The following is a 23672-nucleotide window of genomic DNA, read 5'->3' on the forward strand; positions in this document are numbered from 1 at the left end:
TGTTTATGGAAAAGTGCTTATTTCTGCATTTCAATGTTGTAACTTGCTGAAAACAGTCTACAGTGTTTTCATACATCAACCGAAAACAAACAACAAAAATTTTTTTTATCCAGAGTGCTCAAACATGATTTAGAGCTTGTTTATGGAAAAGTGCTTATTTCTGCATTTCAATGTTGCAACTTGCTGAAAACTGTCCACGGCGTTCATTTCATCTCACCTAGACACAGCACAGCAAAATTGGACATCCAGAGTGCATCAAACATGATTTAGAGCTTGTTTATGGAAAAGTGCTTATTTCTGCATTTCAATGTTAACTTGCTGAAAACTGTCCACGTGTTCATTTCATCTCAACCTAGACACAGCACAGCAAAATTGGATATCCAGAGTGCATCAAACATGATTTAGAGCTTGTTTATGGAAAAGTGCTTATTTCTGCATTTCAATGTTGCACTTGCTGAAAACTGTCCACGGTTCATTTCATCTCAACCTAGACACAGCACAGCAAAAATTGGACATCCAGAGTGCATCAAACATGATTTAGAGCTTGTTTATGGAAAAGTGCTTATTTCTGCATTTCAATGTTGTAACTTGCTGAAAACAGTCTACAGTGTTTCATAACATCTCGAATAAACATAACAAAAACATTTTTTATCCAGAGTGCTTCAAACATGATTTAGAGCTTGTTATGGAAAAGTGCTTATTTCTGCATTTCAATGTTGCAACTTGCTGAAAACTGTCCACGTGTTCATTTCATCTCAACCTAGACACAGCACAGCAAAAATTGGACATCCAGAGTGCATCAAACATGATTTAGAGCTTGTTTATGGAAAAGTGCTTATTTCTGCATTTCAATGTTGTAACTTGCTGAAAACTCTACAGTGTTTTTCATAACATCTCGAATAAACATAACAAAAAATTTTTTATCCAGAGTGCATCAAACATGATTTAGAGCTTGTTTATGGAAAAGTGCTTATTTCTGCATTTCAATGTTGTAACTTGCTGAAAACAGTCTACAGTGTTTCATAACATCTCGAATAAACATAACAAAAACATTTTTTTATCCAGAGTGCTTCAAACATGATTTAGAGCTTGTTTATGGAAAAGTGCTTATTTCTGCATTTCAATGTTGCAACTTGCTGAAAACTGTCCACGGGTTCATTTCATCTCAACCTAGACACAGCACAGCAAATTGGACATCCAGAGTGCATCAAACATGATTTAGAGCTTGTTTATGGAAAAGTGCTTATTTCTGCATTTCAATGTTTAACTTGCTGAAAACTCTACAGTGTTTTCATAACATCTCGAATAAACATAACAAAAATTTTTTATCCAGAGTGCTCAAACATGATTTAGAGCTTGTTTATGGAAAAGTGCTTATTTCTGCATTTCAATGTTGCAACTTGCTGAAAACATCTACAGTGTTTTCATAACATCTCGAATAAACATAACAAAAACATTTTTTATCCAGAGTGCATCAAACATGATTTAGAGCTTGTTTATGGAAAAGTGCTTATTTCTGCATTTCAATGTTGCAACTTGCTGAAAACTGTCCACGGCGTTCATTTCATCTCAACCTAGACACAGCACAGCAAAAATTGGATATCCAGAGTGCATCAAACATGATTTAGAGCTTGTTTATGGAAAAGTGCTTATTTCTGCATTTCAATGTTGTAACTTGCTGAAAACAGTCTACAGTGTTTTCATAACATCTCGAATAAACATAACAAAAACATTTTTTATCCAGAGTGCTTCAAACATGATTTAGAGCTTGTTTATGGAAAAGTGCTTATTTCTGCATTTCAATGTTGCAACTTGCTGAAAACTGTCCACGGCGTTCATTTCATCTCAACCTAGACACAGCACAGCAAAAATTGGACATCCAGAGTGCATCAAACATGATTTAGAGCTTGTTTATGGAAAAGTGCTTATTTCTGCATTTCAATGTTGTAACTTGCTGAAAACAGTCTACAGTGTTTTCATAACATCTCGAATAAACATAACAAAAACATTTTTTATCCAGAGTGCTTCAAACATGATTTAGAGCTTGTTTATGGAAAAGTGCTTATTTCTGCATTTCAATGCAACTTGCTGAAAACTGTCCACGGCGTTCATTTCATCTCAACCTAGACACAGCACAGCAAAAATTGGACATCCAGAGTGCATCAAACATGATTTAGAGCTTGTTTATGAAAAGTGCTTATTTCTGCATTTCAATGTTGTAACTTGCTGAAAACAGTCTACAGTGTTTTCATAACATCTCGAATAAACATAACAAAAACATTTTTTATCCAGAGTGCTTCAAACATGATTTAGAGCTTGTTTATGGAAAAGTGCTTATTTCTGCATTTCAATGTTGCAACTTGCTGAAAACTGTCCACGGCGTTCATTTCATCTCAACCTAGACACAGCACAGCAAAAATTGGACATCCAGAGTGCATCAAACATGATTTAGAGCTTGTTTATGGAAAAGTGCTTATTTCTGCATTTCAATGTTGTAACTTGCTGAAAACAGTCTACAGTGTTTTCATAACATCTCGAATAAACATAACAAAACATTTTTTTATCCAGAGTGCTCAAACATGATTTAGAGCTTGTTTATGGAAAAGTGCTTATTTCTGCATTTCAATGTTGCAACTTGCTGAAAACTGTCCACGCGTTCATTTCATCTCAACCTAGACACAGCACAGCAAAAATTGGACATCCAGAGTGCATCAAACATGATTTAGAGCTTGTTTATGGAAAAGTGCTTATTTCTGCATTTCAATGTTGTAACTTGCTGAAAACAGTCTACAGTGTTTTCATAACATCTCGAATAAACATAACAAAAAAAATTTTTTATCCAGAGTGCTTCAAACATGATTTAGAGCTTGTTTATGGAAAAGTGCTTATTTCTGCATTTCAATGTTGCAACTTGCTGAAAACTGTCCACGGCGTTCATTTCATCTCAACCTAGACACAGCACAGCAAAAATTGGATATCCAGAGTGCATCAAACATGATTTAGAGCTTGTTTATGGAAAAGTGCTTATTTCTGCATTTCAATGTTGTAACTTGCTGAAAACTGTCCACGTGTTCATTTCATCTCAATAGACACACACAGCAAATTGGACATCCAGAGTGCATCAAACATGATTTAGAGCTTGTTTATGGAAAAGTGCTTATTTCTGCATTTCAATGTTGCAACTTGCTGAAAACTGTCCACGGCGTTCATTTCATCTCAACCTAGACACAGCACAGCAAAAATTGGACATCCAGAGTGCATCAAACATGATTTAGAGCTTGTTTATGAAAAGTGCTTATTTCTGCATTTCAATGTTGTAACTTGCTGAAAACAGTCCAGTGTTTTCATAACATCTCGAATAAACATAACAAAAACATTTTTTTATCCAGAGTGCTTCAAACATGATTTAGAGCTTGTTTATGAAAAGTGCTTATTTCTGCATTTCAATGTTGTAACTTGCTGAAAACAGTCTACGGTGTTTCATAACATCTCGAATAAACATAACAAAAACATTTTTTATCCAGAGTGCTCAAACATGATTTAGAGCTTGTTTATGGAAAAGTGCTTATTTCTGCATTTCAATGTTGCAACTTGCTGAAAACTGTCCACGGCGTTCATTTCATCTCAACCTAGACACAGCACAGCAAAAATTGGACATCCAGAGTGCATCAAACATGATTTAGAGCTTGTTTATGGAAAAGTGCTTATTTCTGCATTTCAATGTTGTAACTTGCTGAAAACAGTCTACAGTTTTTCATAACATCTCGAATAAACATAACAAAAACATTTTTTTATCCAGAGTGCTTCAAACATGATTTAGAGCTTGTTTATGGAAAAGTGCTTATTTCTGCATTTCAATGTTGCAACTTGCTGAAAACTGTCCACGCGTTCATTTCATCTCAACCTAGACACAGCACAGCAAAAATTGGATATCCAGAGTGCATCAAACATGATTTAGAGCTTGTTTATGGAAAAGTGCTTATTTCTGCATTTCAATGTTGTAACTTGCTGAAACAGTCTACAGTGTTCATAACATCTCGAATAACATAACAAAACATTTTTTTATCCAGAGTGCTTCAAACATGATTTAGAGCTTGTTTATGGAAAAGTGCTTATTTCTGCATTTCAATGTTGCAACTTGCTGAAAACTGTCCACGGCGTTCATTTCATCTCAACCTAGACACAGCACAGCAAAAATTGGATATCCAGAGTGCATCAAACATGATTTAGAGCTTGTTTATGGAAAAGTGCTTATTTCTGCATTTCAATGTTGCACTTGCTGAAAACTGTCCACGGGTTCATTTCATCTCAACTAGACACCAAGCAAAAATTGGACATCCAGAGTGCATCAAACATGATTTAGAGCTTGTTTATGGAAAAGTGCTTATTTCTGCATTTCAATGTTGTAACTTGCTGAAACTGTCCACGGCGTTCATTTCATCTCAACCTAGACACAGCACAGCAAAATTGGATATCCAGAGTGCATCAAACATGATTTAGAGCTTGTTTATGGAAAAGTGCTTATTTCTGCATTTCAATGTTTCACTTGCTGAAAACTGTCCACGTGTTCATTTCATCTCAACCTAGACACAGCACAGCAAAAATGGACATCCAGAGTGCATCAACATGATTTAGAGCTTGTTTATGGAAAAGTGCTTATTTCTGCATTTCAATGTTGTAACTTGCTGAAAACAGTCTACAGTGTTTTCATAACATCTCGAATAACATAACAAAAACATTTTTTTATCCAGAGTGCTTCAAACATGATTTAGAGCTTGTTTATGGAAAAGTGCTTATTTCTGCATTTCAATGTTGCAACTTGCTGAAAACTGTCCACGGCGTTCATTTCATCTCACCTAGACACAGCACAGCAAAAATTGGACATCCAGAGTGCATCAAACATGATTTAGAGCTTGTTTATGAAAAGTGCTTATTTCTGCATTTCAATGTTGTAACTTGCTGAAAACAGTCTACAGTGTTTTCATAACATCTCGAATAAACATAACAAAACATTTTTTATCCAGAGTGCTTCAAACATGATTTAGAGCTTGTTTATGGAAAAGTGCTTATTTCTGCATTTCAATGTTGCAACTTGCTGAAAACTGTCCACGGCGTTCATTTCATCTCAACCTAGACACAGCACAGCAAAATTGGACATCCAGAGTGCATCAAACATGATTTAGAGCTTGTTTATGAAAAGTGCTTATTTCTGCATTTCAATGTTGTAACTTGCTGAAAACAGTCTACAGTGTTTTCATAACATCTCGAAAACATAACAAAAACATTTTTTTATCCAGAGTGCTTCAAACATGATTTAGAGCTTGTTTATGGAAAAGTGCTTATTTCTGCATTTCAATGTTGCAACTTGCTGAAAACTGTCCACGGCGTTCATTTCATCTCAACCTAGACACAGCACAGCAAAAATTGGACATCCAGAGTGCATCAAACATGATTTAGAGCTTGTTTATGGAAAAGTGCTTATTTCTGCATTTCAATGTTGTAACTTGCTGAAAACTGTCCACGGTGTTCATTATCTCAACCTAGACACAGCACAGCAAAAATTGGACATCCAGAGTGCATCAAACATGATTTAGAGCTTGTTTATGGAAAAGTGCTTATTTCTGCATTTCAATGTTGCACTTGCTGAAAACTGTCCACGGTGTTCATTTCATCTCAACCTAGAACAGCACAGCAAAAATTGGATATCCAGAGTGCATCAAACATGATTTAGAGCTTGTTTATGGAAAAGTGCTTATTTCTGCATTTCAATGTTGTAACTTGCTGAAAACAGTCTACAGTGTTTTCATAACATCTCGAATAAACATAACAAAACATTTTTTATCCAGAGTGCTTCAAACATGATTTAGAGCTTGTTTATGGAAAAGTGCTTATTTCTGCATTTCAATGTTGCAACTTGCTGAAAACTGTCCACGGCGTTCATTCATCTCAACCTAGACACAGCACAGCAAAAATTGGACATCCAGAGTGCATCAAACATGATTTAGAGCTTGTTTATGGAAAAGTGCTTATTTCTGCATTTCAATGTTGTAACTTGCTGAAAACAGTCTACAGTGTTTTCATAACATCTCGAATAAACATAACAAAAACATTTTTTTATCCAGAGTGCTTCAAACATGATTTAGAGCTTGTTTATGGAAAAGTGCTTATTTCTGCATTTCAATGTTGCAACTTGCTGAAAACTGTCCACGGGTTCATTTCATCTCAACCTAGACACAGCACAGCAAAATTGGACATCCAGAGTGCATCAAACATGATTTAGAGCTTGTTTATGGAAAAGTGCTTATTTCTGCATTTCAATGTTGTAACTTGCTGAAAACAGTCCTACAGTGTTTTCATAACATCTCGAATAAACATAACAAAAATTTTTTATCCAGAGTGCTTCAAACATGATTTAGAGCTTGTTTATGGAAAAGTGCTTATTTCTGCATTTCAATGTTGTAACTTGCTGAAAACAGTCTACAGTGTTTTCATACATCTCGAATAACATAACAAAAACATTTTTTTATCCAGAGTGCTTCAAACATGATTTAGAGCTTGTTTATGGAAAAGTGCTTATTTCTGCATTTCAATGTTGCAACTGCTGAAAACTGTCCACGTGTTCATTTCATCTCAACCTAGACACAGCACAGCAAAAATTGGACATCCAGAGTGCATCAAACATGATTTAGAGCTTGTTTATGGAAAGTGCTTATTTCTGCATTTCAATGTTGTAACTTGCTGAAAACAGTCTACGTGTTTTCATAACATCTCGAATAAACATAACAAAAACATTTTTTTATCCAGAGTGCTTCAAACATGATTTAGAGCTTGTTTATGGAAAAGTGCTTATTTCTGCATTTCAATGTTGCAACTTGCTGAAAACTGTCCACGGCGTTCATTTCATCTCAACCTAGACACAGCACAGCAAAATTGGACATCCAGAGTGCATCAAACATGATTTAGAGCTTGTTTATGGAAAAGTGCTTATTTCTGCATTTCAATGTTGTAACTTGCTGAAAACAGTCTACAGTGTTTTCATAACATCTCGAATAAACATAACAAAAACATTTTTTATCCAGAGTGCTTCAAACATGATTTAGAGCTTGTTTATGGAAAAGTGCTTATTTCTGCATTTCAATGTTGCAACTTGCTGAAAACTGTCCACGGCTTTCATTTCATCTCAACCTAGACACAGCACAGCAAAAATTGGACATCCAGAGTGCATCAAACATGATTTAGAGCTTGTTTATGAAAAGTGCTTATTTCTGCATTTCAATGTTGTTACTTGCTGAAAACAGTCTACAGTGTTTTCATAACATCTCGAATAACATAACAAAAACATTTTTTATCCAGAGTGCTTCAAACATGATTTAGAGCTTGTTTATGGAAAAGTGCTTATTTCTGCATTTCAATGTTGCAACTTGCTGAAAACTGTCCACGGCGTTCATTTCATCTCAACCTAGACACAGCACAGCAAAATTGGATATCCAGAGTGCATCAAACATGATTTAGAGCTTGTTTATGGAAAAGTGCTTATTTCTGCATTTCAATGTTGTAACTTGCTGAAAACAGTCTACAGTGTTTTCATAACATCGAATAAACATAACAAATTTTTTTATCCAGAGTGCTTCAAACATGATTTAGAGCTTGTTTATGGAAAAGTGCTTATTTCTGCATTTCAATGTTGCAACTTGCTGAAAACTGTCCACGGCGTTCATTTCATCTCAACCTAGACACAGCACAGCAAAATTGGACATCCAGAGTGCATCAAACATGATTTAGAGCTTGTTTATGGAAAAGTGCTTATTCTGCATTTCAATGTTGTAACTTGCTGAAAACTGTCCACGGTGTTCATTTCATCTCAACCTAGACACAGCACAGCAAAAATTGGACATCCAGAGTGCATCAAACATGATTTAGAGCTTGTTTATGGAAAAGTGCTTATTTCTGCATTTCAATGTTGCAACTTGCTGAAAACTGTCCACGGCGTTCATTTCATCTCAACCTAGACACAGCACAGCAAAAATTGGACATCCAGAGTGCATCAAACATGATTTAGAGCTTGTTTATGAAAAGTGCTTATTTCTGCATTTCAATGTTGTAACTTGCTGAAAACAGTCTACAGTGTTTTCATAACATCTCGAATAAACATAACAAAAACATTTTTTATCCAGAGTGCATCAAACATGATTTAGAGCTTGTTTATGGAAAAGTGCTTATTTCTGCATTTCAATGTTGTAACTTGCTGAAAACTGTCTACAGGTGTTCATAACATCTCGAATAAACACATAACAAAAAATTTTTTTTCCAGAGTGCTTCAAACATGATTTAGAGCTTGTTTATGGAAAAGTGCTTATTTCTGCATTTCAATGTTGCAACTTGCTGAAAACTGTCCACGGCGTTCATTTCATCTCAACCTAGACACAGCACAGCAAAAATTGGACATCCAGAGTGCATCAAACATGATTTAGAGCTTGTTTATGGAAAAGTGCTTATTTCTGCATTTCAATGTTGTAACTTGCTGAAAACAGTCTACAGTGTTTTCATACCTCGAATAAACATAACAAAACATTTTTTTATCCAGAGTGCTTCAAACATGATTTAGAGCTTGTTTATGGAAAAGTGCTTATTTCTGCATTTCAATGTTGCAACTTGCTGAAAACTGTCCACGCGTTCATTTCATCTCAACCTAGACACAGCACAGCAAAATTGGATATCCAGAGTGCATCAAACATGATTTAGAGCTTGTTTATGGAAAAGTGCTTATTTCTGCATTTCAATGTTGCAACTTGCTGAAAACTGTCCACGCGTTCATTTCATCTCAACTAGACACAGCACAGCAAAAATTGGACATCCAGAGTGCATCAAACATGATTTAGAGCTTGTTTATGGAAAAGTGCTTATTTCTGCATTTCAAGTTGCAACTTGCTGAAAACTGTCCACGGTGTTCATTTCATCTCAACCTAGACACAGCACAGCAAAAATGGACATCCAGAGTGCATCAAACATGATTTAGAGCTTGTTTATGGAAAAGTGCTTATTTCTGCATTTCAATGTTGTAACTTGCTGAAAACAGTCTACAGTGTTTTCATAACATCTCGAATAAACATAACAAAAACATTTTTTATCCAGAGTGCTTCAAACATGATTTAGAGCTTGTTTATGGAAAAGTGCTTATTTCTGCATTTCAATGTTGTAACTTGCTGAAAACAGTCTACAGTGTTTTCATAACATCTCGAATAAACATAACAAAAACATTTTTTATCCAGAGTGCTTCAAACATGATTTAGAGCTTGTTTATGGAAAAGTGCTTATTTCTGCATTTCAAGTTGCAACTTGCTGAAAACTGTCCACGGCGTTCATTTCATCTCAACCTAGACACAGCACAGCAAAAATGGACATCCAGAGTGCATCAAACATGATTTAGAGCTTGTTTATGGAAAAGTGCTTATTTCTGCATTTCAATGTTGTAACTTGCTGAAAACAGTCTACAGTGTTTCATAACATCTCGAATAAACATAACAAAAACATTTTTTTATCCAGAGTGCTCAAACATGATTTAGAGCTTGTTTATGGAAAAGTGCTTATTTCTGCATTTCAATGTTGCAACTTGCTGAAAACTGTCCACGGCGTTCATTTCATCTCAACTAGACACAGCACAGCAAAATGGACATCCAGAGTGCATCAAACATGATTTAGAGCTTGTTTATGGAAAAGTGCTTATTTCTGCATTTCAATGTTTACTTGCTGAAAACAGTCTACAGTGTTTTCATAACATCTCGAATAAACATAACAAAAACATTTTTTTATCCAGAGTGCTTCAAACATGATTTAGAGCTTGTTTATGGAAAAGGCTTATTTCTGCATTTCATGTTGCAACTTGCTGAAAACTGTCCACGGCGTTCATTCATCTCAACCTAGACACAGCACAGCAAAATTGGATATCCAGAGTGCATCAAACATGATTTAGAGCTTGTTTATGGAAAGTGCTTATTTCTGCATTTCAATGTTGCAACTTGCTGAAAACTGTCACGGGTTCATTTCATCTCACCTAGACAGCACAGCAAAAATTGGACATCCAGAGTGCATCAAACATGATTTAGAGCTTGTTTATGGAAAAGTGCTTATTTCTGCTTTCAATGTTGCAACTTGCTGAAAACTGTCCACGGCGTTCATTTCATCTCAGAGAACCAGGTCTTCATTCCAAATGATACAGTCAACAAAATCTGAACTAGGCATCCCCTCCAAAAAACACATTGTACAAGACCTCGTGGCGCAAAGGTAGCGCGTCTGACTCCAGATCAGAAGGTTGCGTGTTCAAATCAAGTCGTGGTCAGGGATTTTATGTGTGCAATATCTGCCTTCTTTACACAGCGAAGTCAATGAATCAGCATAAGAACCAATGTGGCTTTACATAAACCACCAAACCAATGCTGCTTAACATGACAAGCGTCTCTCACAGAAGCACACTGCAAATTCCTAAATCAGATGATGCTGTGTGATTGACAGACTTAAATCAGTCCTCGAACAAGGAGTTTAACTTCTTTTGGCTTGGAGGCAGTATTTCGGCATATGGATGAGAAGCGTGCCCTGTTACTCAGACCCAGAAGCTCAGATATGCATATAATTGGTAGATGTGGATATTAAACACTCTAGTTTCCAAAACTGTTAAAATCGCGTCTGTGCGTATAACAGAACTGATACGGCAGGCAAAAACCTGAGGAAAATCAATCCAGGAAGTGGGATTTTTTTTGATGTGGCTAGTTTTCAATTGAATGCCTATTGAGTTTCTAATGGGTTCGGACCCAGATTGCAGTTCCTATGGCTTCCACTAGATGTCAACAGTCTTTAGACATTCTTTCAGGCTTCTTTTCTGAAAAATTAAGAAGAACGAGACCTTTCTGTCAGTGCTTAGGAAGCATGCAGTGCTGGTTTGCGAGCGTGACCGAGTGCGCACCCTTCGTTGTTTTTCCTTTCTATTGAATACGCTATTGTCCGGTTGAAATATTATCGATTATTAAGACAATCGACAACCTGAGGATTCATTTTAACATGGTTTGACATGTTTTGACAAACTTTATCGGTACTATGAGGATGTCTTCAGACTAAGCTGTTTTGGCTCTGGGAGTGTTTTGTCCACAGGTCGAACATGTCATGGAAAGTCAAGGAAAATGCAAGTTCAGAAAGACAGCGTAGTGAAGAAATGTGAACATTAAAGCATCGCCCGAACAGGGACTTGAACCCTGGACCCTCAGATTAAAAGTCTGATGCTCTACCGACTGAGCTATCCGGGCTCTGCTTTTTCTTATTTTCATACACCTTACCTGCCGGGCAGAGGCACGTGCTGACGAGGGGGCATTGTCAGATGGTACAGTTCCCCAGAGAACCAGGTCTTCATTCCAAATGATACAGTCAACAAAATCTGAACTAGGCATCCCCTCAAAAAAACACATTGTACAAGACCTCGTGGCGCAAAGGTAGCGCGTCTGACTCCAGATCAGAAGGTTGCGTGTTCAAATCAAGTCGTGGTCAGGGATTTTATGTGTGCAATATCTGCCTTCTTTACACAGCGAAGTCAATGAATCAGCATAAGAACCAATGTGGCTTTACATAAACCACCAAACCAATGCTGCTTAACATGACAAGCGTCTCTCACAGAAGCACACTGCAAATTCCTAAATCAGATGATGCTGTGTGATTGACAGACTTAAATCAGTCCTCGAACAAGGAGTTTAACTTCTTTTGGCTTGGAGGCAGTATTTCGGCATATGGATGAGAAGCGTGCCCTGTTACTCAGACCCAGAAGCTCAGATATGCATATAATTGGTAGATGTGGATATTAAACACTCTAGTTTCCAAAACTGTTAAAATCGCGTCTGTGCGTATAACAGAACTGATACGGCAGGCAAAAACCTGAGGAAAATCAATCCAGGAAGTGGGATTTTTTTTGATGTGGCTAGTTTTCAATTGAATGCCTATTGAGTTTCTAATGGGTTCGGACCCAGATTGCAGTTCCTATGGCTTCCACTAGATGTCAACAGTCTTTAGACATTCTTTCAGGCTTCTTTTCTGAAAAATTAAGAAGAACGAGACCTTTCTGTCAGTGCTTAGGAAGCATGCAGTGCTGGTTTGCGAGCGTGACCGAGTGCGCACCCTTCGTTGTTTTTCCTTTCTATTGAATACGCTATTGTCCAGTTGAAATATTATCGATTATTAAGACAATCGACAACCTGAGGATTCATTTTAACATGGTTTGACATGTTTTGACAAACTTTATCGGTACTATGAGGATGTCTTCAGACTAAGCTGTTTTGGCTCTGGGAGTGTTTTGTCCACAGGTCGAACATGTCATGGAAAGTCAAGGAAAATGCAAGTTCAGAAAGACAGCGTAGTGAAGAAATGTGAACATTAAAGCATCGCCCGAACAGGGACTTGAACCCTGGACCCTCAGATTAAAAGTCTGATGCTCTACCGACTGAGCTATCCGGGCTCTGCTTTTTCTTATTTTCATACACCTTACCTGCCGGGCAGAGGCACGTGCTGACGAGGGGGCATTGTCAGATGGTACAGTTCCCCAGAGAACCAGGTCTTCATTCCAAATGATACAGTCAACAAAATCTGAACTAGGCATCCCCTCCAAAAAACACATTGTACAAGACCTCGTGGCGCAAAGGTAGCGCGTCTGACTCCAGATCAGAAGGTTGCGTGTTCAAATCAAGTCGTGGTCAGGGATTTTATGTGTGCAATATCTGCCTTCTTTACACAGCGAAGTCAATGAATCAGCATAAGAACCAATGTGGCTTTACATAAACCACCAAACCAATGCTGCTTAACATGACAAGCGTCTCTCACAGAAGCACACTGCAAATTCCTAAATCAGATGATGCTGTGTGATTGACAGACTTAAATCAGTCCTCGAACAAGGAGTTTAACTTCTTTTGGCTTGGAGGCAGTATTTCGGCATATGGATGAGAAGCGTGCCCTGTTACTCAGACCCAGAAGCTCAGATATGCATATAATTGGTAGATGTGGATATTAAACACTCTAGTTTCCAAAACTGTTAAAATCGCGTCTGTGCGTATAACAGAACTGATACGGCAGGCAAAAACCTGAGGAAAATCAATCCAGGAAGTGGGATTTTTTTTGATGTGGCTAGTTTTCAATTGAATGCCTATTGAGTTTCTAATGGGTTCGGACCCAGATTGCAGTTCCTATGGCTTCCACTAGATGTCAACAGTCTTTAGACATTCTTTCAGGCTTCTTTTCTGAAAAATTAAGAAGAACGAGACCTTTCTGTCAGTGCTTAGGAAGCATGCAGTGCTGGTTTGCGAGCGTGACCGAGTGCGCACCCTTCGTTGTTTTTCCTTTCTATTGAATACGCTATTGTCCAGTTGAAATATTATCGATTATTAAGACAATCGACAACCTGAGGATTCATTTTAACATGGTTTGACATGTTTTGACAAACTTTATCGGTACTATGAGGATGTCTTCAGACTAAGCTGTTTTGGCTCTGGGAGTGTTTTGTCCACAGGTCGAACATGTCATGGAAAGTCAAGGAAAATGCAAGTTCAGAAAGACAGCGTAGTGAAGAAATGTGAACATTAAAGCATCGCCCGAACAGGGACTTGAACCCTGGACCCTCAGATTAAAAGTCTGATGCTCTACCGACTGAGCTATCCGGGCTCTGCTTTTTCTTATTTTCATACACCTTACCTGCCGGGCAGAGGCACGTGCTGACGAGGGGGCATTGTCAGATGGTACAGTTCCCCAGAGAACCAGGTCTTCATTCCAAATGATACAGTCAACAAAATCTGAACTAGGCATCCCCTCCAAAAAACACATTGTACAAGACCTCGTGGCGCAAAGGTAGCGCGTCTGACTCCAGATCAGAAGGTTGCGTGTTCAAATCAAGTCGTGGTCAGGGATTTTATGTGTGCAATATCTGCCTTCTTTACACAGCGAAGTCAATGAATCAGCATAAGAACCAATGTGGCTTTACATAAACCACCAAACCAATGCTGCTTAACATGACAAGCGTCTCTCACAGAAGCACACTGCAAATTCCTAAATCAGATGATGCTGTGTGATTGACAGACTTAAATCAGTCCTCGAACAAGGAGTTTAACTTCTTTTGGCTTGGAGGCAGTATTTCGGCATATGGATGAGAAGCGTGCCCTGTTACTCAGACCCAGAAGCTCAGATATGCATATAATTGGTAGATGTGGATATTAAACACTCTAGTTTCCAAAACTGTTAAAATCGCGTCTGTGCGTATAACAGAACTGATACGGCAGGCAAAAACCTGAGGAAAATCAATCCAGGAAGTGGGATTTTTTTTGATGTGGCTAGTTTTCAATTGAATGCCTATTGAGTTTCTAATGGGTTCGGACCCAGATTGCAGTTCCTATGGCTTCCACTAGATGTCAACAGTCTTTAGACATTCTTTCAGGCTTCTTTTCTGAAAAATTAAGAAGAACGAGACCTTTCTGTCAGTGCTTAGGAAGCATGCAGTGCTGGTTTGCGAGCGTGACCGAGTGCGCACCCTTCGTTGTTTTTCCTTTCTATTGAATACGCTATTGTCCAGTTGAAATATTATCGATTATTAAGACAATCGACAACCTGAGGATTCATTTTAACATGGTTTGACATGTTTGACAAACTTTATCGGTACTATGAGGATGTCTTCAGACTAAGCTGTTTTGGCTCTGGGAGTGTTTTGTCCACAGGTCGAACATGTCATGGAAAGTCAAGGAAAATGCAAGTTCAGAAAGACAGCGTAGTGAAGAAATGTGAACATTAAAGCATCGCCCGAACAGGGACTTGAACCCTGGACCCTCAGATTAAAAGTCTGATGCTCTACCGACTGAGCTATCCGGGCTCTGCTTTTTCTTATTTTCATACACCTTACCTGCCGGGCAGAGGCACGTGCTGACGAGGGGGCATTGTCAGATGGTACAGTTCCCCAGAGAACCAGGTCTTCATTCCAAATGATACAGTCAACAAAATCTGAACTAGGCATCCCCTCCAAAAAACACATTGTACAAGACCTCGTGGCGCAAAGGTAGCGCGTCTGACTCCAGATCAGAAGGTTGCGTGTTCAAATCAAGTCGTGGTCAGGGATTTTATGTGTGCAATATCTGCCTTCTTTACACAGCGAAGTCAATGAATCAGCATAAGAACCAATGTGGCTTTACATAAACCACCAAACCAATGCTGCTTAACATGACAAGCGTCTCTCACAGAAGCACACTGCAAATTCCTAAATCAGATGATGCTGTGTGATTGACAGACTTAAATCAGTCCTCGAACAAGGAGTTTAACTTCTTTTGGCTTGGAGGCAGTATTTCGGCATATGGATGAGAAGCGTGCCCTGTTACTCAGACCCAGAAGCTCAGATATGCATATAATTGGTAGATGTGGATATTAAACACTCTAGTTTCCAAAACTGTTAAAATCGCGTCTGTGCGTATAACAGAACTGATACGGCAGGCAAAAACCTGAGGAAAATCAATCCAGGAAGTGGGATTTTTTTTGATGTGGCTAGTTTTCAATTGAATGCCTATTGAGTTTCTAATGGGTTCGGACCCAGATTGCAGTTCCTATGGCTTCCACTAGATGTCAACAGTCTTTAGACATTCTTTCAGGCTTCTTTTCTGAAAAATTAAGAAGAACGAGACCTTTCTGTCAGTGCTTAGGAAGCATGCAGTGCTGGTTTGCGAGCGTGACCGAGTGCGCACCCTTCGTTGTTTTTCCTTTCTATTGAATACGCTATTGTCCGGTTGAAATATTATCGATTATTAAGACAATCGACAACCTGAGGATTCATTTTAACATGGTTTGACAAACTTTATCGGTACTATGAGGATGTCTTCAGACTAAGCTGTTTTGGCTCTGGGAGTGTTTTGTCCACAGGTCGAACATGTCATGGAAAGTCAAGGAAAATGCAAGTTCAGAAAGACAGCGTAGTGAAGAAATGTGAACATTAAAGCATCGCCCGAACAGGGACTTGAACCCTGGACCCTCAGATTAAAAGTCTGATGCTCTACCGACTGAGCTATCCGGGCTCTGCTTTTTCTTATTTTCATACACCTTACCTGCCGGGCAGAGGCACGTGCTGACGAGGGGGCATTGTCAGATGGTACAGTTCCCCAGAGAACCAGGTCTTCATTCCAAATGATACAGTCAACAAAATCTGAACTAGGCATCCCCTCCAAAAAACACATTGTACAAGACCTCGTGGCGCAAAGGTAGCGCGTCTGACTCCAGATCAGAAGGTTGCGTGTTCAAATCAAGTCGTGGTCAGGGATTTTATGTGTGCAATATCTGCCTTCTTTACACAGCGAAGTCAATGAATCAGCACAAGAACCAATGTGGCTTTACATAAACCACCAAACCAATGCTGCTTAACATGACAAGCGTCTCTCACAGAAGCATGCACACTGCAAATTCCTAAATCAGATGATGCTGTGTGATTGACAGACTTAAATCAGTCCTCGAACAAGGAGTTTAACTTCTTTTGGCTTGGAGGCAGTATTTCGGCATATGGATGAGAAGCGTGCCCTGTTACTCAGACCCAGAAGCTCAGATATGCATATAATTGGTAGATGTGGATATTAAACACTCTAGTTTCCAAAACTGTTAAAATCGCGTCTGTGCGTATAACAGAACTGATACGGCAGGCAAAAACCTGAGGAAAATCAATCCAGGAAGTGGGATTTTTTTTGATGTGGCTAGTTTTCAATTGAATGCCTATTGAGTTTCTAATGGGTTCGGACCCAGATTGCAGTTCCTATGGCTTCCACTAGATGTCAACAGTCTTTAGACATTCTTTCAGGCTTCTTTTCTGAAAAATTAAGAAGAACGAGACCTTTCTGTCAGTGCTTAGGAAGCATGCAGTGCTGGTTTGCGAGCGTGACCGAGTGCGCACCCTTCGTTGTTTTTCCTTTCTATTGAATACGCTATTGTCCGGTTGAAATATTATCGATTATTAAGACAATCGACAACCTGAGGATTCATTTTAACATGGTTTGACAAACTTTATCGGTACTATGAGGATGTCTTCAGACTAAGCTGTTTTGGCTCTGGGAGTGTTTTGTCCACAGGTCGAACATGTCATGGAAAGTCAAGGAAAATGCAAGTTCAGAAAGACAGCGTAGTGAAGAAATGTGAACATTAAAGCATCGCCCGAACAGGGACTTGAACCCTGGACCCTCAGATTAAAAGTCTGATGCTCTACCGACTGAGCTATCCGGGCTCTGCTTTTTCTTATTTTCATACACCTAACCTGCCGGGCAGAGGCACGTGCTGACGAGGGGGCATTGTCAGATGGTACAGTTCCCCAGAGAACCAGGTCTTCATTCCAAATGATACAGTCAACAAAATCTGAACTAGGCATCCCCTCCAAAAAACACATTGTACAAGACCTCGTGGCGCAAAGGTAGCGCGTCTGACTCCAGATCAGAAGGTTGCGTGTTCAAATCACGTCGTGGTCAGGGATTTTATGTGTGCAATATCTGCCTTCTTTACACAGCGAAGTCAATGAATCAGCACAAGAACCAATGTGGCTTTACATAAACCACCAAACCAATGCTGCTTAACATGACAATTGTCTCTCACAGAAGCACACTGCAAATTCCTAAATCAGATGATGCTGTGTGATTGACAGACTTAAATCAGTCTTCGAACAAGGAGTTTAACTTCTTTTGGCTTGGAGGCAGTATTTCGGCATATGGATGAGAAGCGTGCCCTGTTACTCAGACCCAGAAGCTCAGATATGCATATAATTGGTAGATGTGGATATTAAACACTCTAGTTTCCAAAACTGTTAAAATCGCGTCTGTGCGTATAACAGAACTGATACGGCAGGCAAAAACCTGAGGAAAATCAATCCAGGAAGTGGGATTTTTTTTGATGTGGGTAGTTTTCAATTGAATGCCTATTGAGTTTCTAATGGGTTCGGACCCAGATTGCAGTTCCTATGGCTTCCACTAGATGTCAACAGTCTTTAGACATTCTTTCAGGCTTCTTATCTGAAAAATTAAGAAGAACGAGACCTTTCTGTCAGTGCTTAGGAAGCATGCAGTGCTGGTTTGCGAGCGTGACCGAGTGCGCACCCCTTCGTTGTTTTTCCTTTCTATTGAATACGCTATTGTCCGGTTGAAATATTGATCTATTATTAAGACAATCGACAACCTGAGGATTCATTTTAACATGGTTTGACAAACTTTATCGGTACTATGAGGATGTCTTCAGACTAAGCTGTTTTGGCTCTGGGAGTGTTTTGTCCACAGGTCGAACTTCTCATCCATATGCCGAAATACTGCCTCCAAGCCAAAAGAAGTTAAACTCCTTGTTCGAGGACTGATTTAAGTCTGTCAATCACACAGCATCATCTGATTTAGGAATTTGCAGTGTGCTTCTGTGAGAGACACTTGTCATGTTAAGCAGCATTGGTTTGGTGGTTTATGTAAAGCCACATTGGTTCTTATGCTGATTCATTGACTTCGCTGTGTAAAGAAGGCAGATATTGCACACATAAAATCCCTGACCACGACGTGATTTGAACACGCAACCTTCTGATCTGGAGTCAGACGCGCTACCTTTGCGCCACGAGGTCTTGTACAATGTGTTTTTTGGAGGGGATGCCTAGTTCAGATTTTGTTGACTGTATCATTTGGAATGAAGACCTGGTTCTCTGGGGAACTGTACCATCTGACAATGCCCCCTCGTCAGCACGTGCCTCTGCCCGGCAGGTAAGGTGTATGAAAATAAGAAAAAGCAGAGCCCGGATAGCTCAGTCGGTAGAGCATCAGACTTTTAATCTGAGGGTCCAGGGTTCAAGTCCCTGTTCGGGCGATGCTTTAATGTTCACATTTCTTCACTACGCTGTCTTTCTGAACTTGCATTTTCCTTGACTTTCCATGACATGTTCGACCTGTGGACAAAACACTCCCAGAGCCAAAACAGCTTAGTCTGAAGACATCCTCATAGTACCGATAAAGTTTGTCAAACATGTCAAACCATGTTAAAATGAATCCTCAGGTTGTCGATTGTCTTAATAATCGATAATATTTCAACCGGACAATAGCGTATTCAATAGAAAGGAAAAACAACGAAGGGTGCGCACTCGGTCACGCTCGCAAACCAGCACTGCATGCTTCCTAAGCACTGACAGAAAGGTCTCGTTCTTCTTAATTTTTCAGAAAAGAAGCCTGAAAGAATGTCTAAAGACTGTTGACATCTAGTGGAAGCCATAGGAACTGCAATCTGGGTCCGAACCCATTAGAAACTCAATAGGCATTCAATTGAAAACTAGCCACATCAAAAAAAATCCCACTTCCTGGATTGATTTTCCTCAGGTTTTTGCCTGCCGTATCAGTTCTGTTATACGCACAGACGCGATTTTAACAGTTTTGGAAACTAGAGTGTTTAATATCCACATCTACCAATTATATGCATATCTGAGCTTCTGGGTCTGAGTAACAGGGCACGCTTCTCATCCATATGCCGAAATACTGCCTCCAAGCCAAAAGAAGTTAAACTCCTTGTTCGAGGACTGATTTAAGTCTGTCAATCACACAGCATCATCTGATTTAGGAATTTGCAGTGTGCTTCTGTGAGAGACGCTTGTCATGTTAAGCAGCATTGGTTTGGTGGTTTATGTAAAGCCACATTGGTTCTTATGCTGATTCATTGACTTCGCTGTGTAAAGAAGGCAGATATTGCACACATAAAATCCCTGACCACGACTTGATTTGAACACGCAACCTTCTGATCTGGAGTCAGACGCGCTACCTTTGCGCCACGAGGTCTTGTACAATGTGTTTTTTGGAGGGGATGCCTAGTTCAGATTTTGTTGACTGTATCATTTGGAATGAAGACCTGGTTCTCTGGGGAACTGTACCATCTGACAATGCCCCCTCGTCAGCACGTGCCTCTGCCCGGCAGGTAAGGTGTATGAAAATAAGAAAAAGCAGAGCCCGGATAGCTCAGTCGGTAGAGCATCAGACTTTTAATCTGAGGGTCCAGGGTTCAAGTCCCTGTTCGGGCGATGCTTTAATGTTCACATTTCTTCACTACGCTGTCTTTCTGAACTTGCATTTTCCTTGACTTTCCATGACATGTTCGACCTGTGGACAAAACACTCCCAGAGCCAAAACAGCTTAGTCTGAAGACATCCTCATAGTACCGATAAAGTTTGTCAAAACATGTCAAACCATGTTAAAATGAATCCTCAGGTTGTCGATTGTCTTAATAATCGATAATATTTCAACCGGACAATAGCGTATTCAATAGAAAGGAAAAACAACGAAGGGTGCGCACTCGGTCACGCTCGCAAACCAGCACTGCATGCTTCCTAAGCACTGACAGAAAGGTCTCGTTCTTCTTAATTTTTCAGAAAAGAAGCCTGAAAGAATGTCTAAAGACTGTTGACATCTAGTGGAAGCCATAGGAACTGCAATCTGGGTCCGAACCCATTAGAAACTCAATAGGCATTCAATTGAAAACTAGCCACATCAAAAAAAATCCCACTTCCTGGATTGATTTTCCTCAGGTTTTTGCCTGCCGTATCAGTTCTGTTATACGCACAGACGCGATTTTAACAGTTTTGGAAACTAGAGTGTTTAATATCCACATCTACCAATTATATGCATATCTGAGCTTCTGGGTCTGAGTAACAGGGCACGCTTCTCATCCATATGCCGAAATACTGCCTCCAAGCCAAAAGAAGTTAAACTCCTTGTTCGAGGACTGATTTAAGTCTGTCAATCACACAGCATCATCTGATTTAGGAATTTGCAGTGTGCTTCTGTGAGAGACGCTTGTCATGTTAAGCAGCATTGGTTTGGTGGTTTATGTAAAGCCACATTGGTTCTTATGCTGATTCATTGACTTCGCTGTGTAAAGAAGGCAGATATTGCACACATAAAATCCCTGACCACGACTTGATTTGAACACGCAACCTTCTGATCTGGAGTCAGACGCGCTACCTTTGCGCCACGAGGTCTTGTACAATGTGTTTTTTGAGGGGATGCCTAGTTCAGATTTTGTTGACTGTATCATTTGGAATGAAGACCTGGTTCTCTGGGGAACTGTACCATCTGACAATGCCCCCTCGTCAGCACGTGCCTCTGCCCGGCAGGTAAGGTGTATGAAAATAAGAAAAAGCAGAGCCCGGATAGCTCAGTCGGTAGAGCATCAGACTTTTAATCTGAGGGTCCAGGGTTCAAGTCCCTGTTCGGGCGATGCTTTAATGTTCACATTTCTTCACTACGCTGTCTTTCTGAACTTGCATTTTCCTTGACTTTCCATGACATGTTCGACCTGTGGACAAAACACTCCCAGAGCCAAAACAGCTTAGTCTGAAGACATCCTCATAGTACCGATAAAGTTTGTCAAAACATGTCAAACCATGTTAAAATGAATCCTCAGGTTGTCGATTGTCTTAATAATCGATAATATTTCAACCGGACAATAGCGTATTCAATAGAAAGGAAAAACAACGAAGGGTGCGCACTCGGTCACGCTCGCAAACCAGCACTGCATGCTTCCTAAGCACTGACAGAAAGGTCTCGTTCTTCTTAATTTTTCAGAAAAGAAGCCTGAAAGAATGTCTAAAGACTGTTGACATCTAGTGGAAGCCATAGGAACTGCAATCTGGGTCCGAACCCATTAGAAACTCAATAGGCATTCAATTGAAAACTAGCCACATCAAAAAAAATCCCACTTCCTGGATTGATTTTCCTCAGGTTTTTGCCTGCCGTATCAGTTCTGTTATACGCACAGACGCGATTTTAACAGTTTTGGAAACTAGAGTGTTTAATATCCACATCTACCAATTATATGCATATCTGAGCTTCTGGGTCTGAGTAACAGGGCACGCTTCTCATCCATATGCCGAAATACTGCCTCCAAGCCAAAAGAAGTTAAACTCCTTGTTCGAGGACTGATTTAAGTCTGTCAATCACACAGCATCATCTGATTTAGGAATTTGCAGTGTGCTTCTGTGAGAGACGCTTGTCATGTTAAGCAGCATTGGTTTGGTGGTTTATGTAAAGCCACATTGGTTCTTATGCTGATTCATTGACTTCGCTGTGTAAAGAAGGCAGATATTGCACACATAAAATCCCTGACCACGACTTGATTTGAACACGCAACCTTCTGATCTGGAGTCAGACGCGCTACCTTTGCGCCACGAGGTCTTGTACAATGTGTTTTTTGGAGGGGATGCCTAGTTCAGATTTTGTTGACTGTATCATTTGGAATGAAGACCTGGTTCTCTGGGGAACTGTACCATCTGACAATGCCCCCTCGTCAGCACGTGCCTCTGCCCGGCAGGTAAGGTGTATGAAAATAAGAAAAAGCAGAGCCCGGATAGCTCAGTCGGTAGAGCATCAGACTTTTAATCTGAGGGTCCAGGGTTCAAGTCCCTGTTCGGGCGATGCTTTAATGTTCACATTTCTTCACTACGCTGTCTTTCTGAACTTGCATTTTCCTTGACTTTCCATGACATGTTCGACCTGTGGACAAAACACTCCCAGAGCCAAAACAGCTTAGTCTGAAGACATCCTCATAGTACCGATAAAGTTTGTCAAAACATGTCAACCATGTTAAAATGAATCCTCAGGTTGTCGATTGTCTTAATAATCGATAATATTTCAACCGGACAATAGCGTATTCAATAGAAAGGAAAAACAACGAAGGGTGCGCACTCGGTCACGCTCGCAAACCAGCACTGCATGCTTCCTAAGCACTGACAGAAAGGTCTCGTTCTTCTTAATTTTTCAGAAAAGAAGCCTGAAAGAATGTCTAAAGACTGTTGACATCTAGTGGAAGCCATAGGAACTGCAATCTGGGTCCGAACCCATTAGAAACTCAATAGGCATTCAATTGAAAACTAGCCACATCAAAAAAAATCCCACTTCCTGGATTGATTTTCCTCAGGTTTTTGCCTGCCGTATCAGTTCTGTTATACGCACAGACGCGATTTTAACAGTTTTGGAAACTAGAGTGTTTAATATCCACATCTACCAATTATATGCATATCTGAGCTTCTGGGTCTGAGTAACAGGGCACGCTTCTCATCCATATGCCGAAATACTGCCTCCAAGCCAAAAGAAGTTAAACTCCTTGTTCGAGGACTGATTTAAGTCTGTCAATCACACAGCATCATCTGATTTAGGAATTTGCAGTGTGCTTCTGTGAGAGACGCTTGTCATGTTAAGCAGCATTGGTTTGGTGGTTTATGTAAAGCCACATTGGTTCTTATGCTGATTCATTGACTTCGCTGTGTAAAGAAGGCAGATATTGCACACATAAAATCCCTGACCACGACTTGATTTGAACACGCAACCTTCTGATCTGGAGTCAGACGCGCTACCTTTGCGCCACGAGGTCTTGTACAATGTGTTTTTTTGAGGGGATGCCTAGTTCAGATTTTGTTGACTGTATCATTTGGAATGAAGACCTGGTTCTCTGGGGAACTGTACCATCTGACAATGCCCCCTCGTCAGCACGTGCCTCTGCCCGGCAGGTAAGGTGTATGAAAATAAGAAAAAGCAGAGCCCGGATAGCTCAGTCGGTAGAGCATCAGACTTTTAATCTGAGGGTCCAGGGTTCAAGTCCCTGTTCGGGCGATGCTTTAATGTTCACATTTCTTCACTACGCTG

The 23672-nt window shown here is 39.8% G+C and overlaps 23 non-coding genes across 23 annotated transcripts; 12 read left to right on the forward strand and 11 right to left on the reverse strand.

Moving 5' to 3' along the window:
- The first annotated feature begins 10264 nt into the window (after positions 1-10264).
- Positions 10265-10336, forward strand: trnaw-cca (transfer RNA tryptophan (anticodon CCA)). The gene has a single exon. It is a non-coding gene; the product is annotated as a tRNA-Trp (tRNA).
- Positions 10337-11221: 885 nt separating this feature from the next.
- Positions 11222-11294, reverse strand: trnak-uuu (transfer RNA lysine (anticodon UUU)). Its single transcript has one exon. It is a non-coding gene; the product is annotated as a tRNA-Lys (tRNA).
- A 166-nt stretch (positions 11295-11460) lies between these two features.
- Positions 11461-11532, forward strand: trnaw-cca (transfer RNA tryptophan (anticodon CCA)). Its single transcript has one exon. It is a non-coding gene; the product is annotated as a tRNA-Trp (tRNA).
- An 885-nt stretch (positions 11533-12417) lies between these two features.
- trnak-uuu (transfer RNA lysine (anticodon UUU)) lies at positions 12418-12490 on the reverse strand. Its single transcript has one exon. It is a non-coding gene; the product is annotated as a tRNA-Lys (tRNA).
- Positions 12491-12656: 166 nt separating this feature from the next.
- On the forward strand, positions 12657-12728 carry trnaw-cca (transfer RNA tryptophan (anticodon CCA)). Its single transcript has one exon. It is a non-coding gene; the product is annotated as a tRNA-Trp (tRNA).
- An 885-nt stretch (positions 12729-13613) lies between these two features.
- On the reverse strand, positions 13614-13686 carry trnak-uuu (transfer RNA lysine (anticodon UUU)). The gene has a single exon. It is a non-coding gene; the product is annotated as a tRNA-Lys (tRNA).
- A 166-nt stretch (positions 13687-13852) lies between these two features.
- trnaw-cca (transfer RNA tryptophan (anticodon CCA)) lies at positions 13853-13924 on the forward strand. The gene has a single exon. It is a non-coding gene; the product is annotated as a tRNA-Trp (tRNA).
- An 884-nt stretch (positions 13925-14808) lies between these two features.
- trnak-uuu (transfer RNA lysine (anticodon UUU)) lies at positions 14809-14881 on the reverse strand. The gene has a single exon. It is a non-coding gene; the product is annotated as a tRNA-Lys (tRNA).
- Positions 14882-15047: 166 nt separating this feature from the next.
- Positions 15048-15119, forward strand: trnaw-cca (transfer RNA tryptophan (anticodon CCA)). The gene has a single exon. It is a non-coding gene; the product is annotated as a tRNA-Trp (tRNA).
- Positions 15120-15994: 875 nt separating this feature from the next.
- On the reverse strand, positions 15995-16067 carry trnak-uuu (transfer RNA lysine (anticodon UUU)). Its single transcript has one exon. It is a non-coding gene; the product is annotated as a tRNA-Lys (tRNA).
- Positions 16068-16233: 166 nt separating this feature from the next.
- On the forward strand, positions 16234-16305 carry trnaw-cca (transfer RNA tryptophan (anticodon CCA)). Its single transcript has one exon. It is a non-coding gene; the product is annotated as a tRNA-Trp (tRNA).
- Positions 16306-17184: 879 nt separating this feature from the next.
- trnak-uuu (transfer RNA lysine (anticodon UUU)) lies at positions 17185-17257 on the reverse strand. Its single transcript has one exon. It is a non-coding gene; the product is annotated as a tRNA-Lys (tRNA).
- Positions 17258-17423: 166 nt separating this feature from the next.
- Positions 17424-17495, forward strand: trnaw-cca (transfer RNA tryptophan (anticodon CCA)). Its single transcript has one exon. It is a non-coding gene; the product is annotated as a tRNA-Trp (tRNA).
- A 1052-nt stretch (positions 17496-18547) lies between these two features.
- Positions 18548-18619, reverse strand: trnaw-cca (transfer RNA tryptophan (anticodon CCA)). Its single transcript has one exon. It is a non-coding gene; the product is annotated as a tRNA-Trp (tRNA).
- A 166-nt stretch (positions 18620-18785) lies between these two features.
- trnak-uuu (transfer RNA lysine (anticodon UUU)) lies at positions 18786-18858 on the forward strand. The gene has a single exon. It is a non-coding gene; the product is annotated as a tRNA-Lys (tRNA).
- Positions 18859-19742: 884 nt separating this feature from the next.
- Positions 19743-19814, reverse strand: trnaw-cca (transfer RNA tryptophan (anticodon CCA)). The gene has a single exon. It is a non-coding gene; the product is annotated as a tRNA-Trp (tRNA).
- Positions 19815-19980: 166 nt separating this feature from the next.
- trnak-uuu (transfer RNA lysine (anticodon UUU)) lies at positions 19981-20053 on the forward strand. Its single transcript has one exon. It is a non-coding gene; the product is annotated as a tRNA-Lys (tRNA).
- Positions 20054-20938: 885 nt separating this feature from the next.
- trnaw-cca (transfer RNA tryptophan (anticodon CCA)) lies at positions 20939-21010 on the reverse strand. Its single transcript has one exon. It is a non-coding gene; the product is annotated as a tRNA-Trp (tRNA).
- Positions 21011-21175: 165 nt separating this feature from the next.
- Positions 21176-21248, forward strand: trnak-uuu (transfer RNA lysine (anticodon UUU)). Its single transcript has one exon. It is a non-coding gene; the product is annotated as a tRNA-Lys (tRNA).
- Positions 21249-22133: 885 nt separating this feature from the next.
- On the reverse strand, positions 22134-22205 carry trnaw-cca (transfer RNA tryptophan (anticodon CCA)). Its single transcript has one exon. It is a non-coding gene; the product is annotated as a tRNA-Trp (tRNA).
- A 166-nt stretch (positions 22206-22371) lies between these two features.
- On the forward strand, positions 22372-22444 carry trnak-uuu (transfer RNA lysine (anticodon UUU)). Its single transcript has one exon. It is a non-coding gene; the product is annotated as a tRNA-Lys (tRNA).
- An 884-nt stretch (positions 22445-23328) lies between these two features.
- On the reverse strand, positions 23329-23400 carry trnaw-cca (transfer RNA tryptophan (anticodon CCA)). The gene has a single exon. It is a non-coding gene; the product is annotated as a tRNA-Trp (tRNA).
- Positions 23401-23566: 166 nt separating this feature from the next.
- trnak-uuu (transfer RNA lysine (anticodon UUU)) lies at positions 23567-23639 on the forward strand. Its single transcript has one exon. It is a non-coding gene; the product is annotated as a tRNA-Lys (tRNA).
- Positions 23640-23672: the final 33 nt, after the last annotated feature.

Source organism: Oncorhynchus kisutch, linkage group LG20 (assembly GCF_002021735.2).
Source record: "Oncorhynchus kisutch isolate 150728-3 linkage group LG20, Okis_V2, whole genome shotgun sequence".
In the NCBI taxonomy this organism is placed as follows: domain Eukaryota; kingdom Metazoa; phylum Chordata; class Actinopteri; order Salmoniformes; family Salmonidae; genus Oncorhynchus; species Oncorhynchus kisutch.